The sequence below is a fragment of the Mustela nivalis genome (genome assembly GCF_964662115.1).
Source record: "Mustela nivalis genome assembly, chromosome: 4".
Classification (NCBI taxonomy): domain Eukaryota; kingdom Metazoa; phylum Chordata; class Mammalia; order Carnivora; family Mustelidae; genus Mustela; species Mustela nivalis.
The window spans coordinates 71584354-71605940 of NC_139023.1; the positions used below are offsets into that span (position 1 = coordinate 71584354).

Below are 21587 nucleotides of genomic sequence, written 5' to 3' on the forward strand. Positions count from 1 at the left end.
TCTCTCTCTTCTAAAATATTTTATTGTGCTATACTCACCCTTCTTCTTGTGAGAGAATGAAATGTCTACGTGGTGTGATGAAGTGAGGTGAATGACACAGGCATTGTGACAGAACATAGGCTACCGTAGGCCTTCTGAGGATGTGTCAGAAGGAAGATCATATGTTTCCAGACCATGGATCAATGTAGGTAACAAATCGGGGAAAATGAAATTATGAATAACAGGGGGCTACTGTAGTCACATTTTTAATGTTAAATATTTATTTGTCCTTTTTAAAAATTCATGTCATGCTTAACACATGTATCTAAACCTATGCAGTAGTCACACTCTAAGATGGCCTCCAGTTATCCTCACCTCCTGGTATTCATACCATTTTGCTGTCTACTTCCACACTGAATCAGGGTTGGTCTGCATGACCCACAGAATATGGCTGAAAACATGCTGCTGACTTCCAAATCCAGGTCATAGAACTCACTGAAGCTTCTGCGTTGATCCCGTGGACTCCTTGCTCTGGAGGAAGCTGGCAGACATGAAGTGGTGATGTTCAAGCAGCCCTTGTCAAGACGAAGGCCTCCTGCCAACAGCCAGTATCAGCCTGGCACTTATGTGGGTACACCATTTTGGAAGTCGATCCTCCGGCCAACATTTGACTACAACCTCACAAGAGATCAAGAACCAGAGCAGCCCAGCCAAACTCCTCCCAAATTTCTGATAATCAGAAATGGTAAGAGAAGATAAATCATTATTATTATTTTTTTATTTTAGGGGCTCCACTCCCAATGATGGACTTGTACCTATGACCCTGAGATTAAGAGTCACATGCTCTACTGACTGGGCCAGCCAGGTGCCCCATAATAAATCATTATTGATGTTTTAAGACACTATCTTGTAGGATGATTTTATTATGCGACATTAGGGAATAAATACTACCCATACATATACAAATGTAAAAATAGAGGGTGCTTAGTGGCTCAGTTGGTTAAGCATCTCCCTTCAGCTCAGGTCAGGATCCCAGGGTCCTGGGATCGAGTCCTGTGTCGGGCTCCCTGCTCATTGAAGAGCCTGCTTCTCCCTCTCCCTCTGCTCCTCCTCCCTGCTCATGCTGTCTCTCTAAATTTGTAAAAATAAAATAAAATAAGTAATAAAAATAAAAACTTTAAAAATGTAAAAAAATAAAATACATTTTTTTTATCACAAAATGTTCTTCAGCTGCCATGTAGAGCTACTACAAATAAAACACCAGTTCATGAATAGCTTCAGAGACACAAATTAGAAGAGTAGTAAAAGAAGGAAAAATAGGGGCGCCTGGGTGGCTCAGTGGTTTAAGCCTCTGCCTTTGACTTGGGTCATGATCTCAGAGTCCTGGGATCGAGTCCCGCATTGGGCTCTCTGCTCAGCAGGGAGCCTGCTTCCCCCTCTCTCTCTCTGTCTGCCTTCTGCCTACTTGTGATCTCTCTCTGTCTATCAAATGAATAGATAAAAATCTTTAAAAACAAAAATAAGGAAAAACAAACTTTTGGTCCTACCGAAAACCAGTACTTTTTTCACTGCATTCACGCTGTTGAGAAAAAGGAGTTGACAAGTTAATTTGACAAGGCCTTTCTATTACATAAGGACTTTTGTCACTCAAACCCTCCCCACAGCACGGAGCATTTATCCCCAATGTCACCTGTGGCCTTACACCGAGCTGCTGGCGCTCAGAAGCAGTTGGCTTTTCTTTAGAAGACATGGGGCAAGAGATGGGAAGAAGCATTTCCCTGGGGCCTGAATGGTGTGTTGCAAGGTGGATCCTTAGGATACGGATTCCAGAACACTGAATGCTGCGGTCCATGTGGCAGAGGCACTTAAGGAAGTCTTTAACAAATTGTTTTGTTTTTGTGATATGTGTGGCCCTCCAAAGCGTGGGGCCCAAAGAAGAGGCTCTCCTTCACCTGGGTCTAAAGGCAGTACCACAGGTAGGCCCATTCTGCAGATTCGGTGAAAGAAGGAAGAAGGAACTCTATTTCTGAGTAGGGGTCAAGCTATATTCTCTATTTTTAATAAAGCTGATGTTTTGAATTCCTCTTGTTTACTCTTAATTTGTTAAGAAGTGGGAAGGAGGAACAGTGACTACGTTCATGCCTTCAACCCCCAATAGACATGGATGGCCAAACCGATCAAGCCTATTTTCCATGATCTTTGGTTTTTTTGATTTAGGTACTGTTAAGTACTGTTTCTTCCTCCTCTCTGAGATACCTTCCCTTAGTCTCAGATCTACTCAGTTCTACCGGCTTCCTCCATTTTCTGCCTGGCATACAACCCTATCTGCCATTTGAATTAGGACAGGCCTGCTACTTCTATGATTCTGTCAGGTCAAGGTGCTTATTCAGTACAAGTTTTAGATTATAAAGTCCCTGAGGGGTGAGCCCGGGTGGCTCAGTGGGTTAATTAAGCCTCTGCCTTTGGCTCAGGTCATGATCTCAGGCTCAAGGGAACAAACCCCGCATTGGGCTTTCTGCTCTATGGGGAACCTGCTTCCCCCTCTCTCTCTGCCTGCCTCTCTGCCAACTTGTGATTTCTTTCTGTCAAATAAATAAATAAAATCTTTAAAAAAAAAAAAAAAAGAAAAAGTCCCTGAGAATTGGCAAACCATAGGACTTTAGCCATTTCCCAGTTCAGTACAATTAAAAAAAATTTTTACACCAACTTAGGGTTGTCAACTTTTAATTTTCTCAACTAAGGCCATTTTTCTAAAATACCATAGGTTAACAATGACCAACATTTAATAAATATAAGAATTTATTTATGTGGTCCCTCAACATAAAATTTCAGAATAGAGCAGAATCTTTTGAACTAACTCAGCTTTATGAAAAATGTACTACATTGTCCTTGCCTCACTATGGGTCTTGATAAATCTCAGTATTTGACAGGTAAAGGGTGCCTGGATGGTTCAGTTGGTTTAGTGTCTGCTTTCGGCTCAGGTCATGATCTCAGGGTCCTGGGATCAAGCCCTAGTTTAGGGCCCCAGCTCAGCAGGAAATCAGCTTCTCCCTCCGCCTCACCCCCCACCTTGCCACTGTTATGCGCCCTCCCTCTCAAATAAATAAATAAAATAGTTAAAAGTAAAATAAAATAAAAATCTTTAAAAAAAGAAAGAAAAAGAAAAGATTTGGGGCGCCTGGATGGCTTAGTCAGTTAAGTGTCTGCCTTTAGCTCAGGTCATGATCCCAGGGTCCTTGGATTTAGCCCTGCATGGACTCCTTGCTCAGCAGAGAGCCTGTATGCGCTCTTTCTCTGTCAAGTAAATAAATAAAATCTTAAAAAAAGAAAAAAAAAAAAAGACTTGACTGTTATAGACCAGTGTTGGAAACTACTACTTTAGTACAAGTTGGTCAGTTCTTTCTAATAGGAAAGAATAGATAGGAGCTTTTTGTAGCTAGAAATACTCAAAAGGTTTGATAATGAAGCATTAGGTTGTGAGGTTAATGGTCTGGTGATGCCTAGGTGGCTCAGTTGGTTAAGTGGCTACCTTTAATTCCTAATCCTGTGGTGCTAGGATTGAGTCCCGCATCAGGCTCCTTGCTCAGTGGGGAGCCTGCTTCTCCCTCTGCCTGCCACGCCCTCTGCTTTGTGTGCTCTCTGACAAGCTAATAAAAAAAAATTTTTAATTGTTTTTTAAAAATAAATAAATACAGAAATACATAAATAAAGTTAATGGCCTGAATTTTGCCTAAGGGAAGCAGACCTACTCCTGGGTGCAACACTGGAGATGTAAGGGTAGACAGAAAGCAATGAGCACTGAAGAGGTGGAACGGGAAAGAGACATAAAAGGACTCGAGGGAACAACCGGAGTACAGGATGTAGAAGACAGACAAGGCTGGCTCTGCTTGGGAAACAAATGTTTTTATACACCCTGACCAAAAATTATTAGCCTTCACACTCACTGTTGCATACTACGTGGGGACTGGTTGCTCTTGCTCTGGTTCCCTAACACTCCTAACCTTTCTCCGCCCTCTTTTACTTCCAGACCCCTACAGGAGGACTGAGGTGTTTGAATGGAGAGTAGGGGAGGAGTTCTTCCTTCTTTTTCTCTTTGAGTTTTCTCTTCCTGCAGGGAACACGCAATCCGCACTGCTCTTCCGTGTATCTGTCTAGCACCATAGATGATGAGGTAGGTAAATGGGGGGGGTGGGGGGCGGGGGAAGGGTTGGGGCGGGGCATGGTAGGTCACCCTTTGGCTGACACACCTAGTCCACATCCTTCAGCGGCTTTTAGTGGCAGTAAAGGGGATATGTTTTTCCTCTCCTGCATTACTCTTGCATCTCTCTCTCAGCTGGGTCCACGTGTGGGCGGGAGACGGGAATATCATTCATTGGGCCCTCTAAATTCTGACCTGCCTTGTGCGTGAGGTTCACATGGGCATACGGTCTGGGAATGGTGCTCCTTTCATAGCCTTTGCCCAAATGTAGGCACAAACTTTTAACTAACTCTGCATAGCACAACTTAAGCCATGGTTTTACTGGAGGCTCAAGGAGGGAGTGCAACCCCGAAAATAACTTATAACTACAGCTCAATCCCAGATCTGCCTAGAGCCTGTGGCTGGCTACATTAACCCCTGTTTGGTTCCCACGCTATTGTAATTAATCTGGGACAGCTTGCTTTGTCCCCACCAAACCTGCTTACACCACTCTAATCTCCGTAGCTCTGCCTCAGAATCCAGAACCAACAATTCCCAGACCCTGCTAAGTCCCAAAGAGAAGAGGAAGACCTTCTCTCCTTTGAGCCTTAGACCCTTCTCTAAATCCTCAGCGGCTTTCTGTCCCTGAACCTATTTTTTCCCCAGGCTTAGTGACAGTAGGAACATAATTTTCTTTCAGAGAAAAATTCATCCCAAGTATAGGTGTGAATTCTCACCTTTGGTTTTCACAATGAGGCTCAAAAGTACATTTTCACAAGTCTGGGTTATATAGTGTTAAATAATATTATGGGTGGGAAACCAATCACACAGTTCACAGTGAACTGTGTGATTGTTGTTGTTGTTGTTGTTGTTTTTTCATAGCCTGTCCTTCTGCCTGAAGAGAAGATAAGGCCCGACTGTCTCTTCTGCATTCTGCATCTCTGAGTATCCACTTCAAAACTACATGCAGGGCTCCTTGGACGCATGGGAGAATCTGGTTGCCTAATATTCTGAGAAAATTTAGCAGACAGTCAGCTGTGGCCTAGCTCTGGCCTTTATGGTGATAACGTCATAGATGGTCAGATGTCCTTCATCAGCTATCTGTAACCTCATTATTTAGCAGATGGATTAGTAGAGTCCTGTGGAAAGCAGATAATGAGACTGAGATCTATCTGTGAATAAAGCCTGTGAAAGATAAAGGGGGAGGATGCAGGTTAGCTAGGGGGGCCTCAGGGCTAAGCAGATCTGATAAGGTCTCAGCCAATCAACACAGAGCCACTGGTCCCTGAGAGGAGCCCAGGTTTGGGCAGAAATGATCAGTCCCGGTAACCCTGCCATGTACGCTAATTGGCTGGGGCTGCCCAGGAAGAGAGTGGCTGAGGTGAATAATTCCTTGCACTGAAGGGCAAGTTCTTCCTTGAAAGGAGATCCAAGCATGGAGCCCCCATGGCTCTCACAGCAGGAGGCTTTCTCATTGTCAGCCGATTTTCCATCCTGGTAGAGGACCAAGTGAACCCTTGAAAACCTTTTGCTCATCACTTTAGCAAGATCATGACCTGACTACTGTCTCTTTAGCTTTTTCCAGCTCCCCAATCCTAGCCATTAGTTCTCACTAAGGCTCTTACAATAGTCTCTACTGGTCTCTCCATACTTATTCCTTCTAGGCTGTTCTTCCCAATGCAGTCAGAGTGATCTTTTCAAACCCAAGTTTGATTAAACTAGTAGCTTAGCAACTTCAACAACACTACCTTCAACGTCCTGAGGGTCACCCCAACTACCTCTTCAGTCTAATCGCATTCCTTTTGTTTACTGTGCTCTAGTACACGTCCTTCTTTCTATTCCTAGGAAATGTGCCCTGCCTCTTTCTTTCACAAGGCTGTTGTATATGCAAGTCCCTCTGCCCGGGGTGCTGCCCACCATCTTTTCCACATCAGAAATACAGCATGATGCAGTTTGTTTTTTGCTGATATTCTTCCATATCCAACATGCTCCAAATGTTTTTTTTTTTAATTGAGCAAAATAAGGGCAAAGTTTTTATGAAAATAAGATTAAATATATATAGGGAGTATGAGTAGACATGTAAGAGACTGAAGAAGGATGTTACCACACCAGTCACAGATAGAAGTTGAATGCAATTATTACTTTTGAAGAAATAATGTATTATTTTTAATTATTTTACAGATGACTATAAATAATAAATTTACAGCCAATTATTCTTGTGGAATGAAAGAATTGTGTGATGCTCTCTGAAAAACAGAATACAGATTGATAAATTTAGGACTTCCATTTCTGGAAGTACAGTTGACCAGATAACTTGAAAAACTTCTTGCCATAGAATATCTAGAAATGTGGGATAAGATATAATAAATGTTCTTTTAAATGCATGGCTGAGCTTGCATAAGAGTAAGAAATATCTCTAAGAGAAAGAGGGAGAGGGAGAAACGGAAGGGGAAGAGAGATGTTAACAATCGATAAAGATAGGCGAGGTGCTTGTGTTTTTTGAACTATTTTTTTCTCACTTTTTTGTGTGCTTGAAAATTTTCAAGTTAAAAAAATTAGGGGTGCCTGGGTGGCTCAGTTGGTTAAGCGACTACCTTTGGCTCAGGTCATGATCAGGGTCCTGGGATTGAGCCCCATGTAGGACTCTCTGCTCAGTGGGGAGACTGCTTCTCCCTCTCCCTCTGCTGTTCCCCCTGCTTGTGCATGCCCTCTCTCTCTCTCTCTCTCACAAATAAAAAAATAAAATCTTAAAAAGAATTTCAAGTAAAGCTATAACATAAATGACATAATAGAGCCCAAATCCTGAAGACAATATCACATGAGACAAGAAAGAGGATGAGAGGGTGATCAGAATAAAAGCACTTGAGCTCCTTGTACTCTACAGGAAGGTAGAGATAACTACCTTCTATGGATGTAAACAGAGAATAGGCTGTGCATATTTTCAATTTCTCCTAACCATGCCTTCATAATTCATAATATGTTGTCTACCTCAAAGACATCAGATATGCTCATTTAAATATCTCTAAAGATAGTGAAAGATATGTACAAGGACATAGATTTCACCAGTGTTTCTTTTTCTTTGTTAGAAACAAAGTATCAGGCTTTGTTTTTGTTCTAGCAGTTTCACATGTGGGGAACAACCTAGTTGATAAATGGCTAAGTGAACCATCCCATATATATATGTAAAATAATGCATCTATGCAATCTATGCAATCATGAATAATGCAAACTATGCAATCATGAATAATGATGTTATTTCACATTTACTGACTAGAAAAGATTTCATGCTTATGGTTGAATAAAACAGGTCACAGAATACATGTATGAGCTTATTTACATAAAATTATTTATACATCTGTAATTATGACATTGGTTGTGTTCATAATAAGTCTCTAGGTGAGGGGTGCCTGGATGGCTCAGTCGGTAAAGCCTGTGACTATTGGTCGCAGGATTGTGGGTTTGAGCCCCATGTTGGGTGTAGAGATCACTTTAAAAAAAAGAAAAATCAGGGATGCCTGGGTGGCTCAGTTGGTTAAGCAGATACTTTTCAGCTCAGGTTATGATCCCAGAGTCCTGGGATGGAGTCCTACATCAGGCTCCCTGCTCAGTAGGAAGCCTGCTTCTCCCTCTGCCAGCTGCTCCCTCTGCTTGTGCCCTCTCTCTCTCTCTCTCTGTGTCAAATAAATAAATAAAATATTTTTTAAAGGAAATCTTTAAAAAAAAATCTAGATGACTTTTTACTTTTTACTTTACACTTTCCTGTGTTTGAATGTGTTAAAATGGGCATGTATCATTTAAATAAATAAATAAATAAAAGCAGAGTGTCTAGGTGGCTCAGTGGGTTAAAGGTCTGCCTTTCAATTTAAGTATTGATCCCATGGGACGAAGCCCCATGTTGGGCTCCTTGCTCAGGGTGGAGTCAGCCTCTTCCTCTGCCCCTCCCCCCACTCATGCTCCCTCTCTCAAATAAATAAATAAAATCTTAAAAAAAAAAAAAGCAATAAAGCTGTCCTTAAATGTAAACAATAAAATACATGCCAAGTACTTTTGATCTTCCGTTTCCAGGGGGGCTCTGCCCATTCGGAAAGAAGTCTGAGGAGAAATGAAGAAAGAACTAGAGTGCAGCTGCCTTTTCTCCTCTCTTGAAAGCAGCTGGGATCCCACGGTCTGTAACTGGACTTCAGAATACGTAGAAAGGTCTTTACATCCTCATCTGGAACGTAGGACTAGACAGCGTACTCCTGTCTGACAAGGAAATCCACACAGGGAAAGGGTCATCTTTCCCTGATCAGTTTGAATGAAAAATGGACTCTTGAAGGCTCAGCTGCCACTGGGGATTAGAAGAGCAGCTGTGATCAAATGCGTCCCCTCAGGCTGTGGAACTCAATATCAAAGAATTCTTCTCAATCCCGTTGCTCAGGATGACCCCTCCCTTCACATTCTTTCAATATTTCACCTAATTCAGCTAGCGGAATACTTTTTAGTTCCTTCTCATCAATTCTTTCCCATCTTCTCTAAACCTTGTACCTAGGCACTGCTTCCCTCAGGGTTTTAGCAAAGTATGTAAGTGCGCTTGTAAGCTTCATCTGCTTTATGGGCTGTGGTGCCTCCTGGACCCAAGGACCCATCAAAGTTTGTACGTGGTATGGAGCTCACAGCAAGAAAATAGATCTGAGAGTCTGAAGCATTTTTAAAAAAAAATATTTTATTTATTTGACAGAGGGAACAGCAAGAGAAGGAACACAATCGGGGGGGAGTGGAAGAGGGAGAAGCAGGCTTCCCACTGAGCAGGGAGCCTGAAGAAGGGCTCAATCCCGGCACCCTGGAATCATGACCTGAGCCAAAGGCAGACGCTTAATGACTGAGCCACCAAGGAACCCCGAATCTGAAGCATTTAATAATAAAATGTATATCCCGGCCTAAGTCCCTTAGTCGAACCTGCTGTTTGTGCAATAATGAACATTTGTCCCACCCTGAAGGTCCAAAAGTCCATTTACAAAACAGTCTGCATTTGTAAATGTGGAAGCCAGGGAGGTCTTGGCAAACACAGAGAGCAGCACTATACATTTGTGCAACCTATCTGAAAGACATATTGACAAAAGGTATTGCAATAGACTGAATTGTGTCCCCCCAAATTTATGTTTTGATGCCTTAACCCTAGTATGAATATACTTGGAGATAGGACTGCTAGGAAGTAACTTATGTGTCCCATAAGGCTGGTTCCGCATAAGAGAAAGGGGCACCACAGCTCTTTTGTGCTCTCTCCCTCTCCCTCTCCCTCTCTCTCTCTCCACATTTGCACAAAAGAAAGGCCATGTGAGAACACGGGGAGAAAAAGGTGGCTATTTACAAGTTGGGAAGAGAGCTCTCATCAGAAACCAAATTTTCTGGCACTTTGACTATGGACTTCAAACTTTCAGAATGTTCTGTTGTTTAAGCCACTCCATTTGTAGTATTTTGTTATGGTGGCACAAACAGACTAATACAGGTACCAAAACTTTAAAGAAGTTTATTGTGCTAAAACATACATAACAAAATTTACCTTTTAACCATTTTTATGTGTACAGTTTATTGGCATGACGTATATTCACAATATTGTTCAACTGTGCCCACTAAGATAAATTAATTTCTTTTAAAGATCTCTATTTATTTATCAGAGAGAGAGAGAGACAGAGTGCACACAAGTAGGCAGAGTGGCAGGGGGAGAGGGAGAAGCAGACTACCTGTTGAGCAAGGAGCTCCATGAGTGACTCGATCCCAGGGCCCTGGGATCATGACCTGTCCTGGGATCATGACCCAAGCCAAAGGCAGACGATTAGTCAACATAGCCACCCAGGCGTCCCAAGATAAATTTATTTTTAAACAGTATGCGAGTTACATTTTTATGAAAAAAATATGCCAAATATGTTGTTTTCAACCTTTAGTTATATTTAAAACAATGGGTCCAAATGCCAATCTGAACTAACTAACTACGCTATTTTATTTGTGTTTCCAAGCCTTGTGGACACTATAGAGCCAGAGAGAGGCAGAGGGGTAGACACGGGTGAACAGGAATTTTTCAGTCTTGACTCAAACCCTACTGAATATGTGACCTCGGACACATTATTTAACCTCTTATTCTACTATTGTTTGACTGCTCTTTCTTCCTACATCTTAATGACCTCCAAAGAGATTTACTCTTTTCTCTATCCCAGTAAGTATAGTTTTATAAGTTGTTTCAACAAGCTTGCCTTCATGGTATTACTGGAAGGACTGTCCATTTAAATCATCTTCCCTAATGGCCTGCTGTCGGAGGCAGGCCCCTGGCCAGGGCGGCCTCCGCCATTAAAAGATGGCGCCTGGCTAGTTGCCAGGTTAGGATTGCCTCGTGAGACTAAGCGGAACGCCCAAAGAGGAAGTAAACAGCATTGGTTGCTAGCGAAGTTGTTGGTTTAGGTGCACAGCCTGATTCGCTCCCTCCTGTACCCTGCTCGCTGATTGGTCATGTAAGCGTATATAAGTGTGTAGACTTGTGGAAATAAAGAGAGAGAAGATGCATCCGAACCAGGGTTCTTGTCGTCCTTGCGGGGCGAGGGCGATAGCCTGCTATGTTGTTTCAAATTCCAAGTTGACATCATGGCTTCGTAGAGCTGGCTTCACGGGTGTGCAACCTGGGCAGATACAGAGGTCCTCACACTTAAGAAGGGCCCTGGGCTAGGTTTAATGTTCTGCTGATGTTCTGTTGAAATTCTTAAATTCTTAATAATTTTTGAACAAGAAGCCCTGCATTTTCATTTTGCACTGGGCCCCACAAATTGCATAGCAAGTTATGTGGTCCTGCTCTTTTCGGTGAAAGCATTGTGTTCCGAAGGGCCTTATTTTATGAGCAAATAATTTACTCAAAAGACTTATCATATTAACACCAGTTAACACTACTTTTTCACATTAATTAATGTGTTAGTTAACTCATTAAAAACAGCAGATCTCTGAAGGATTGAAATACTGACCCTCTAAATTTTTTTTAAAAGATTTTATTTATTTATTTGACAGAGAGAGATCACAAGTAGGCAGAGAGGCAGGCAGAGGCGAGGTGGGGGTGTGTGTGGGGGGAAGCAGGCTCCCTGCTGAGCAGAGAGTCCAATGCGGGGCTCAATCCCAGGACCCTGAGATCATGACCTGAGCCAAAGGCAGAGGCTTAACCAACTGAGTCACCCAGGCACCTGTGACCCTCTAATTTTTGATGTGAAGAAGCAGCATGAGGGCACCTGGGAGGCTCAGTTGGCTGAGCATCTATCTGCCTTGCTCTGGTCATGATCCCACTGTCCTGGGATGAAGCTCCCATCAGAGGGCTTTCTGCTCAGTGGGGAGCCTGCTCTGAACCCTCTTCCTCTGCCCCTCCCCCTGCTTGTACTCTCACTCTCTCTGTCAAATAAATAAGTAAAATATTTTTTTAAAAAAGGAAGAAGGAAAAGAAAAGAAAGCAGCTTGAATAGGTCTGGAGCATGAATTCTGCCGGCACAGGCTACCCTGAGGGCCTTCGAGAGGGTGGGTGGGAGGGGCCAATGAAGGCACTGGACACCAGAGGACTTGACATATTTTTGTTGAGTGACAATACAGATAAATAGGTGAATAAATGAATAAATGAATGTGCTAAGGGAAAGAATGGAGGAGACACGTAACTCAGGTTTATATATCTATACATATCAGTATATATTCTATTAGGCATAGACTTACACACTAGAAGCTCTGTCCTAAAGTAAGAGACTGAATGCTTGCTTCCTATCTGAGCTAGTCTGCCTTAGGGTGTGCACTGAGGTGAAACTAAGCCTGTTGCCCCATCCTCACAGCAAACTGGCTTGAGGACTAGAGCACAAGCTGAAGGCAACAACGTAAGGCATGAGGTGGGCTTGCTGCCTCTAAGGATGTCTGGCTGGCATTTTGCTCCAAGATAAGACTCCTCAGTAAATGGTGATACACCGACTCAAATGAAATGTCTGTTTTGGGAAGATGTATAAATGCTCGATATACCAAAACGAAGGGAAGTCATCTTAGCTAAGATCACTGCTGTGAGTAAACGTCCTGGTTCCTATAGTTTGTTTTACACAAACTCCTGAAGTACGAACAGCCGGATGAAGCAATTTTTGCTTTTTTGAAGATTGTATTTATTTATTTGACAGAGAGATAGAGAGGACAAGTAGGCAGAGCGGCAGGCAGAGAGAGGGGAAGAAACAGGCTCTCTGCTGAGCAGGGATGTGGGGCTCGGTGCAGGGCTGGTGGATCATAACCGAAGCTGAAGGCAGCTGCTTAACTGACTGCACCACCCAGGTCCCCCCATGAGGCAATTTTTCGAGCGAACTTTCTCTCTGGGAACCCTAGGTTCCTACCCATCTTATCATTGAAGGTGATGTGTGTGTATTCCTTTGATCTTAAACAAGCTAACTGATTCAGAGCATAATATCATTATGACAAAAATATTATATAGACCAGGTGAAAGCAACTCAAATGTATATCAACTGACAAATGGATAAACAGAATGTGGTCTAGACACACAGTAGAATATTATTCAGCCTTAAAAAGGGAGGAGGGGCGCCTGGGTTGCTCAGTGGGTTAAAGCCTCTGCCTTCGGCTCAGGTCATAGTCTTAGGGTCCTGGGGTCGAGCCCCGCATCGGGCTTTCTGCTCAAGAGGGAGCCTGCTCCCCCCCCCCGCCTCCCTCTCTGCCTACTTGTGATATCTGTCTGTCAAATAAATAAAAAATTTTTTAAAAAGGGAAGGAACCTCATCCACATGATACAGCACGGATGAGACTTAAGGATACAATGCTGAGTGAAATAAGCTGGTCACAAAAAGACCAACACTGTACGATTTCACTTATTTGAAGTGTCTAAAGTTGCCAAATCCCTAGAAACAGACAGTAGAATGGAGTGTGTCAGGGGCCGGGAGGAAACAGGGAGTCCTTTAATGTGCATAGAGTTTCATTTTTGCAAGCTGAAAATCTTCTGGAAACTCTCGTGCTTAAGAATGTGAGCTTAACCCTACTGAACTGTACTCTGAAAAACAGTTACGATGGCGGATTTTATATTACTTGTTTATTCATACAATTTAAAAAATTATATAAGAAAAATCTTATGTAGACCATTCAGATCGGGGACCACGTGATTCACTTCGGCTGAAACTCTTCTCCCTGTGCATCTCAGTCATGATGGTTTAAAGGTCTCTCTAAGCCCTTGAGGGCAGGTACGTTGCTGCTAAGCTTTTATAACAAATAGAACCCTTTTACTAAGCAAATCATCAAATTGGGTCCCCAAGTGGCTTCATTTTCAAATCCAAAGGGAATTATTTAATTTTACATTTGGGTAGCAACACCTTTGGTTTTATAGGTTAAAAAACATTTTTGCATGTTAGCTCATAAGCACACAGATGAGGAAACTAAAGTTTAGAGAGGATTTACTACGTGACTGTTCATGAGGCACACACCCATTTAGCAGCAAGTATGAGTACTGAAACTGAGAAAACTCCCCTAACTCCCGGTAGAGACCTCTGCCACTGAGAAAGTAATGTAACATAATTATATAGTACATACAGTATATAAGTAATTTAGTACATACAGGTCAACATTCATTTTAGCAACCTTAAAGTTTATATTTTTGTAAAATCACAATTTCATGAGGAAACAAATTTATCTCTTAACTATGAAAATCATATCAGTGAGAATCATCAACTTTTTGGACCATGAGATATAACCAAGACATCTGGTTCCTTTGGTGGCAACATAATTTAATTGTGGTCAAGGTCAAGGACACTTTTCAAACTCAGATATTCCTAAAGTGATGGCTAGTTTATTTTCACTTCTGGTCATGCAGAGCATGCTCTTCTGGGAGTCAGGGTCACTGGGGACAGGAGCGAAGTCAAGGGTCATGAAGGGGAAAGAATCCTGAGTGGCCATCAACAGTGCGCCCTTCATGGTACTATTTTATATTCTATCACTCTCTCTGTCCCAAATGCTCCTAAAGTGGTATTTTTCTCTTCCCAACAGTTACAATCTGATTAGACTGGAGAATGTTATCCTCTGTTCTACTGCCCCCCTCCCCCACCTCTCCAGCAGGTAAAGCAAGCAGTGGGACTGTGGTCAAGGATGTAGTACAAATTTAAACATTGTCTTTTGTCAGAACAATTTAAAAACATTTTAACAGGGATGCTGGGTGGCTCAGTTGGTTAAGTGTCTGCCTTTAGCTGGTCATGACCCAGGGTCCTAGGATCAAGACGTGTATACGGCTCCTTGCTAAGCTGGGACTCTGCTTTTCCCTCTGCCCCTCCCCACTGCTTGTGCTCTCTCTCTCTCTTTTTCTTTCTTTCTTTCTCTTCCTCTTTCTCTTTCTGACAAATAAAATCTTTTAAAAAATTTCGCTTTGGTGTAATGAAATAGGTAATATACCCTGTCTAACAAGAAAGCAAGAAAACTTGATTTCGTTGATTTGTAAAAGTGTGTTGAGGGGCGCCTAGGTGGCTCAGTGGGTTAAAGCCTCTGCCTTCGGCTCAGGTCGTGATCCTGGGGTCCTGGGATTGAGCCCCACGGTGGGCTTTCTGCTCAGTAGGGGGCCTGCTTCCTCCTCTCTCTCTGCCTGTCTCTCTGCCTACTTGTGATCTCTCTCTCTCTCTGTCAAATAAATAAATAAATAATCTTAAAAAAACAAAATGAGCCATAGGAAATTAATACTCAGTTTCTTTAAAAAAAGAAAAGTGTGTTGATATTCACTAAATTAGAAATATTGCGAATCCAAAAATATTTGGCATAGTTTTGGAAACGGAAAGTGAGACAAGTCTAATTTTCAGACATACTGTTCTTAAGATAATGAAAACGAAGTCCTTTTGAATCCCTTTGGTTGTTTCCACATTTCTTAGACGCTTCCATTTACACAATTTTCAACCTGCATAGGAACCTTCTAGGCTTGTTCCCAACAGTTTCAGGCTTTTTCAGGCTGCCTCAGAGCAAGGCCAATTGCCTGGATGCGCACTGGAAGTTTTAAACAGAAGAGGGCACCAAATCTGAGAGCTTCCAACACCATGCTCTCCCGGGAAGGTGGGGGCGGGGTGGGCACAAGAAAGGAGGGAAAGCAGAAGGATGGAGGGAACCTAACTGATAGGGGCTCATAATCAAACTCCACAACTGCAAGTCGGAAAGTGAATATTCATGTGAGTTCTCTTTCATGCTAGAAACAGCTGGGATTTGGCGTAAGGCACTGGGCTTGAGATTTTGTGAGTGTTGCTCTGAAGAGGTGGACTTGAGAGGAATGACGGAGGGAGCCTACACACTGAACCTTAGGGCTAAATGTGCACAAAGAAAGCGAATAATTGAAAAGATACTGTCTGTGTGTTCATTTTCTAAATATACGGACAAAGACTAGACTACAATGAAACAAATTATTTTGGTCTTACTGCCACCTAGTTCTATTTCAATTTTGTGGGGTTTTTTGTTGTTGCTTTTGTTTTGTTTTGTTTTTTAACATGGAAATCTTGCAGTAGATTCTGTAAAATTCTATTCTAGAAGGAAAAATACTACAGTTCACTGTTTTTATCCACATTGGGAAATTCCTTTTCGAATATTGTGGGTAGATTGCCAGGGAATTTAGCTTTTCTGTTTAAACCTGCAAAATAAAACGTCTTAAATGATGACTCTGAACAGATTTTAGGCTCGTATAGTTCAAAACAAATATTTCAGTATCCCATTGTAAGAATAATGGCCTGATTTTTAGATTTGAGGGCTTCATTTTCTGGGAGAACTGCCCACACTGTTCCTCACCTCCCTTTCCCCAGGATGTGCAGACAAGGGCTAAGCTCTTCCTGCTGTCAGAAAGTCTGTGCAGAGCAGCACTGTTCACCGAAAATAGAGTGCCAGCTATGTGTATAAATTTCAATATTTTAATATTGACATTTAAAAAAATTTAAAAGGTGACATTAATTTTGATATAGTTTATTTAACTCAATATATCTAAAGTATTATCATCACCATGTTACCAATAAAAAATTATTACTGAGCTATTTTATCTTTTGGGGGGGTTATTAACTAGGTCTTCGAAATCTAGAGTATTTTATACTTACACCACATGTCAATTTGAACAAACCACAACAAAAGTGTTCAAAATCCACATGTGGCCAGTAACTACCATATCAGCAGACAGTGCAGGTCTGGAACATACTAACTTTTAGTCATGAGAAAATATGCAATTAATCAGTTAGGTAGCAAACTTAATGATGTACCTAAGATACACTGCCATCTATGTCTAATTTTACCTTTTTAAAAATTGTTTTTATTGCAGTAAAATACATATAATGTAAAATTTACCATCTTAACCATTTTTAAATATACAGTTGACCTTGACTTTTATTAATTTTTTTTTCTTTTAAAGAGAGAGAGAGAGAGAACCCAAGGAAGGGCGGGGAGGGAGGTAGACTCCCTGCTGAGCAGGGAGCCTGACATGGGGCTGATCCCAGATCTCCAGGATCATGACCTGAGCAGAAGGCAGATGCTTAACTGACTGAGCCACCCAGGCGCCCCTCAAATAATCATATCTTTGTAAATACCATTCTATCTTTTATTTAAACAACAGTTTACATTCAAAATTGACAGAATTGCATGTGAATAATGTGGTATTAACTCTTATTTGAAAAACTTTTGTATTTTCTTAGTTTTATGAACTGAACAGTCAGTTTTGAAACATCTACAGTAAGTTTTCGACTTTGAGACATGCTATGCAGATGACTACATTTTTATGAATCCATTGGACCTGGAACTCTGAAGTAAAATATGGAATTACTTAGCATGCTTGTTCACTGAGGATGCTTTGGTAGTTGGTCCCCAGCCCCTGATCCTCTCCTCCCCAATGCTTCAATTTGGGCACACCTAAAAGTCAGGCCCAGTATCAGACTCTTCTCCCACAGTTGCCCCACGGCAGGGATATCTGAGTTAAATATGGTCAGCACTACCTCAGCCTGCTCCAGATGGACCCACTAAAGGGGTCAGTCTAGAATCAAATAACTTACTGTCCTGCTCATTTGCTTGTCTTTGATTCCATGTTCACATGTCTTTTTTTTTTTTTCTTCAAGATATTCTTTTGATACTGCCCATTTCATGGATTGGCTTTCTTTGTCAATATTCATACTTACTAATATATTTGTTACTTCACAAAAATAAGGACATTACAATATATTTTTTAAAGATTTTATTTATTTATTTATTTGACAGAGATCACAAGTAGGCAGAGAGGCAGGCAGAGAGTGAGAGGGAAGCAGGCTCCCTGCTGAGCAGAGAGCCTGATGTGGGGCTCGAACCCAGGACCCCAGGATCATGACCTGAGCCGAAGGCAGAGGCTTTAACCCACTGAGCCACCCAGGTGCCCCTATAATATTTCTTATAATATTCTAAATGTTCTTCTCAATAAAGAGAAGGATATCCTTAGGAATTTCTTTACCTTCAACTGAAATCTGCCTAAATTCCTGAACACAATACAACAATAAGGCGTAAATGTCTATTGTGGAAGATACCAAGTACATGTTCCCTTGTTTGGGTCTTTCCTTCTTTCCTTTCTTTTTTCTTTTTAAATTTATTTTTTATTTCATTTTGCCCACTCTTATTGAGCTCCATCGGTGGTGCATACCACTCTTGATCTCAGGGTTGTGAGATCAAGCCCCACGCTGGGTGTAGAACTTACTTTGAAAAAGAAAAAGAAAGCCACATTAGTTAAGTGTACAGGGTAGTCAGGGTAATGGTTTGACATCTGTATGCATGGCATCTTTCTTTCTTCTTCTAATTGCCATTTAATTTAAATGTCACTGAGTTCAGTTATGCCTAAGCAGCTTCTAAAATATTTTGGGCTCATCACATGAAAACTGCATCAGTTGCACGCTATTTATAAATTTATAGTTCTACCCATTCAGCTAAGACATGTAGACATAGATAGCCTTAGTAGTGGCCCCTCTATAGAGCTTTCTCCGAGATTGAATGCTCTGAGTCCACAAAAGACTTGACTTGCTATCTCTTTCCAGGAAGTTGTGGCCTATACTCTGTGTGTGGCTTTTTCCACTTGTCCTCTTTTGAACATTGCTTTGAAAAGAATGTTTATCTTATTTTTTATTAAGGGGTAGCGAGGATATTCAGATTTATTGTTTACTTGTAAGTTGTAAGGCAACGAGATGCTTCAACATCCTGATCATGATTTTTTAAAAAAATATTTTATTTATTTATTTGTCAGAGACAGAGAGAGAGAGCACAAGCAGGGGAGTGGCATGCAGAGGGAGAAGCAGGCTCCCTGCTGAGCAGGAACCTTGACTGGAGGCTCAATCCAAGGACCCTGAGTTCATGACCTGAGCTGAAGGCAGACGCTTAACCAACTGAGCCTCCTAGGCATCCCTCTGATCATGAACTGACCTGACATAAAGCTCCTGGAGCTGGGACAAGGCTGCATAGTGGCTAGGCAAGGACACTTCTGGAATTATATGTAGGGGAAGAAGTTAGGTGTATGAGCGTATGTGGTGGAGAAGACAGCAGCCAAAGAATGAAGAATATTGAAAATATTTTCTCCCAACATTTTTCTTTTCTTATGGAAATAGGACTCCTGTGTTGGGTAAGAATTCGTCCATGATGCCCAGGGACACTGATGATATGAGCCTGAAGGCTATACTATCTCAATGTAGCAAGCTGGCTTGCAAAATAAATCCAAACTATTAAAAGAAGCAGAGGAGAAAGATGGAGTGAGCAACCTGAAAATGAGTGGCTTTGTTACAATCCTCCTTGTCTGTCCATGGGTTGGATAAGTGAGCCAATAAATTCATTGCTGTATTTGGCTTAGGTGGCTCAAGTCAGTTTTTTGTTGTTAATCATAAAAATAAAAGCTACCAATTATTTTACCAGCAAAAATGGGTTTATTCAGGAATAAAGGAGAATTGCAATTCAGGGCAAATAAGCTGCTGGTAGAACCATAGTTAAGTCTGGAGAACAAAGGAGAGGTATGCTCTTTCTAATGGAGAAAAGGAGTAAGTTGGGAAGACTGTTATATACTAGAGGTCCACTGGAGGAAACTGGGAGTTCAAAGCGTAATGGCTTCTCAGTGGCTGAGCTGTGGTGGTGAGGGAGGAGAGCCAAAAAGTATCCACATGCAAGGTCAAGTCTGTCTGAGTGTAGAGATTAATCTAAAAATAAAATGAATATATTTTATTGCATTCATTTTTTAAAACATTTTATTTATTTACTTTTGAGAGAAAGAGCACAGAGGGAGAGTAAGAGGGAGAAGCAGACTCCCTGCTGAACAGAAAGCCTGATTTGGGTCTTGATGCTAGGACCCTGACATCGTGACCTGAGATGCAGGCAAACACTTAAACGACTGAGCCACCCAGGCACCCCCAAATAAATACTTTTTTAAAAAAATGCATGGATTGGGACGCCTGGGTGGCTCAGTAGGTTTAATATCTGTCTTCAGCTCAGGTCATGGTTCCAGGGTCTTGGGATCGATTTCCGAATCAGGCTCCCTGCTCAGCAGGGACTTGGCTTCTCCCTTTGCCTGCTGGTCTCCCTGCTTGTGCTTTCTCTCACTCTCTCTCTTTCTCTGACATATAAATAAATAAAATTAAATTAAAAGGCATGGATTTACTCTCTCAAATTTAAAAACTTTTCCAAAATGGCCATACTCTGCTTTTACAATAAGAAAAAAGGCTAACTTCATTTTTATTATTATTGTTTTTTAAAAATATTTATTTATTTGAAAGAGAGAGAGAGAGAGAGAGAGAGAGTGTGTGTGTGTGTGTGTGTGTGTGTGTACAGGAGTACAGGGTGGAGGGGCAGAGGGAAAGGGTGAGAAGTTCTCAAGCAGACTCAGTGCTGAGCCCTGAGCCAACAGAGCTGCATCTCACCACTTTGAAACCTAGAGTCTGACGCTCAACCAACTGCGTCACCCAGCACCCCAAGGCCAATTTTAATCTCAAAAATTAAATCTTCAGATAAGAAAGGATAAAATTTTTATTTCTGTTTGAGGGCTCATAGTTTCTAGGCAGGATAAGGATAGGTGCTACAATAAAGTAGAGCAATCTCTATTTTAAGTACTTTCGCACATTCCACTCAAAATTGTTAATATAGCAAGGAAGTTTCCTTCTTATAATTTATTTCTGCTCTAATACTGAAAGTGATCTGCTTGGTTTTGTAGGCAAAATGTTCTATTGTTGGTGTTAAAATTACTTAAAATGTTTATCTCTCATCTCTCCCATTTTGTTTAATTATTCATAATTTTGAAAATAAGCTACCTTCATCCTAATACTACTAATAATGTGAAGCAGATAGGATTGGGGCCTCCCACCCTTCAGAAATTTAGGAAAACTTGGTCCCAGCACTCACTTATTTTATGGACTGTGAGAGCCCCAAATCTGCTTTTAGATTTCTGTGAATTCCTTAAAGATTGCTTCCTTGGGGCTCCCTTGACCTTAGGCTAAGATGGATGTTGGAAGCATGCTCTTCATTGTTTTGCACTGGAATTCCATACTGCCAAGCACTTTCTGAGGTTAACAGTTCTGCCAAGGATTTGCTGAATGAATGCATCTCACGGGGCAGAGCCAACTGTCTCTCATCTCTGTGGCTTCAACTCTACCCCCTATCTTTTTTGTGCAATCAACAAATTCCTCCCCTATTCTCCTTTTGATGAATAGCTCTTCACACTTAAATCTTAGCTTCTCTGCTGGCTAAACATAGAAATTTCCCAACAGGTAGGTCTCATTCCTAAGAGAAATGATCACACTAGTTGCTAGAAGAATAAGATTTCCCATTTGTTAAAGTAAGAAAGAGGAGCATTTGACACCTACTTGGGTTAACAAAGCTCTATCTGGCTGACACCTCTGTGATCCCATTGATTGGAAAGATTGTTTCAGTGATGAAGCTGTTTGAGAGTCTCCCTTTCTCTATCTCTCCATGTGGTCCCTTTGAAAGATGTGAACTGTGAAAGAGGAGAAAAATGTCATCTCTGACAATGGAGTCTTTTCACTAATAGACTGTAGTCCTATTAGCTTTCTAAGCATTTTGTTTATTTCCCTATTTGTCATCAAAATTGGGGGGAGATCAGTTGGTATTACTACTTTTATTTAAAAGATACAAAAAGGGGGCTCCTGCCAGCCCAGTCAGGAAAGCATGAGACTCTTGATCTCAGGGTCATGAGTTTGACCCCCACACCGGACGTAGAGATTACTTAAAAAAACAAAAAAGTACAAAAACACATAGGATACCAAAAGATTGGTAATCAATCAAATTGAAGATGATATATTTCTTTCTTTTTTTTTTAAGATTTTATTTATTTATTTGACAGAGATCATAAGTAGGCAGAAAAGCAGGCAGAGAGAGAGGAGGAAGCAGACTCCCCACTGAGCAGAGAACCCAATGTGGGGCTCGATCCCAGGACCCTGGGATCACGACCTGAGCT

General features: G+C 41.5%; 1 long non-coding RNA gene across 1 annotated transcript; it reads left to right on the forward strand.

The window, feature by feature from the left end:
• Positions 1-407: 407 nt before the first annotated feature.
• Positions 408-6174, forward strand: LOC309863201. Its single transcript, XR_014310924.1, has 4 exons — positions 408-724; positions 4007-4150; positions 5039-5330; positions 6002-6174. It is a non-coding gene; the product is annotated as an uncharacterized lncRNA (long non-coding RNA).
• Positions 6175-21587: the final 15413 nt, after the last annotated feature.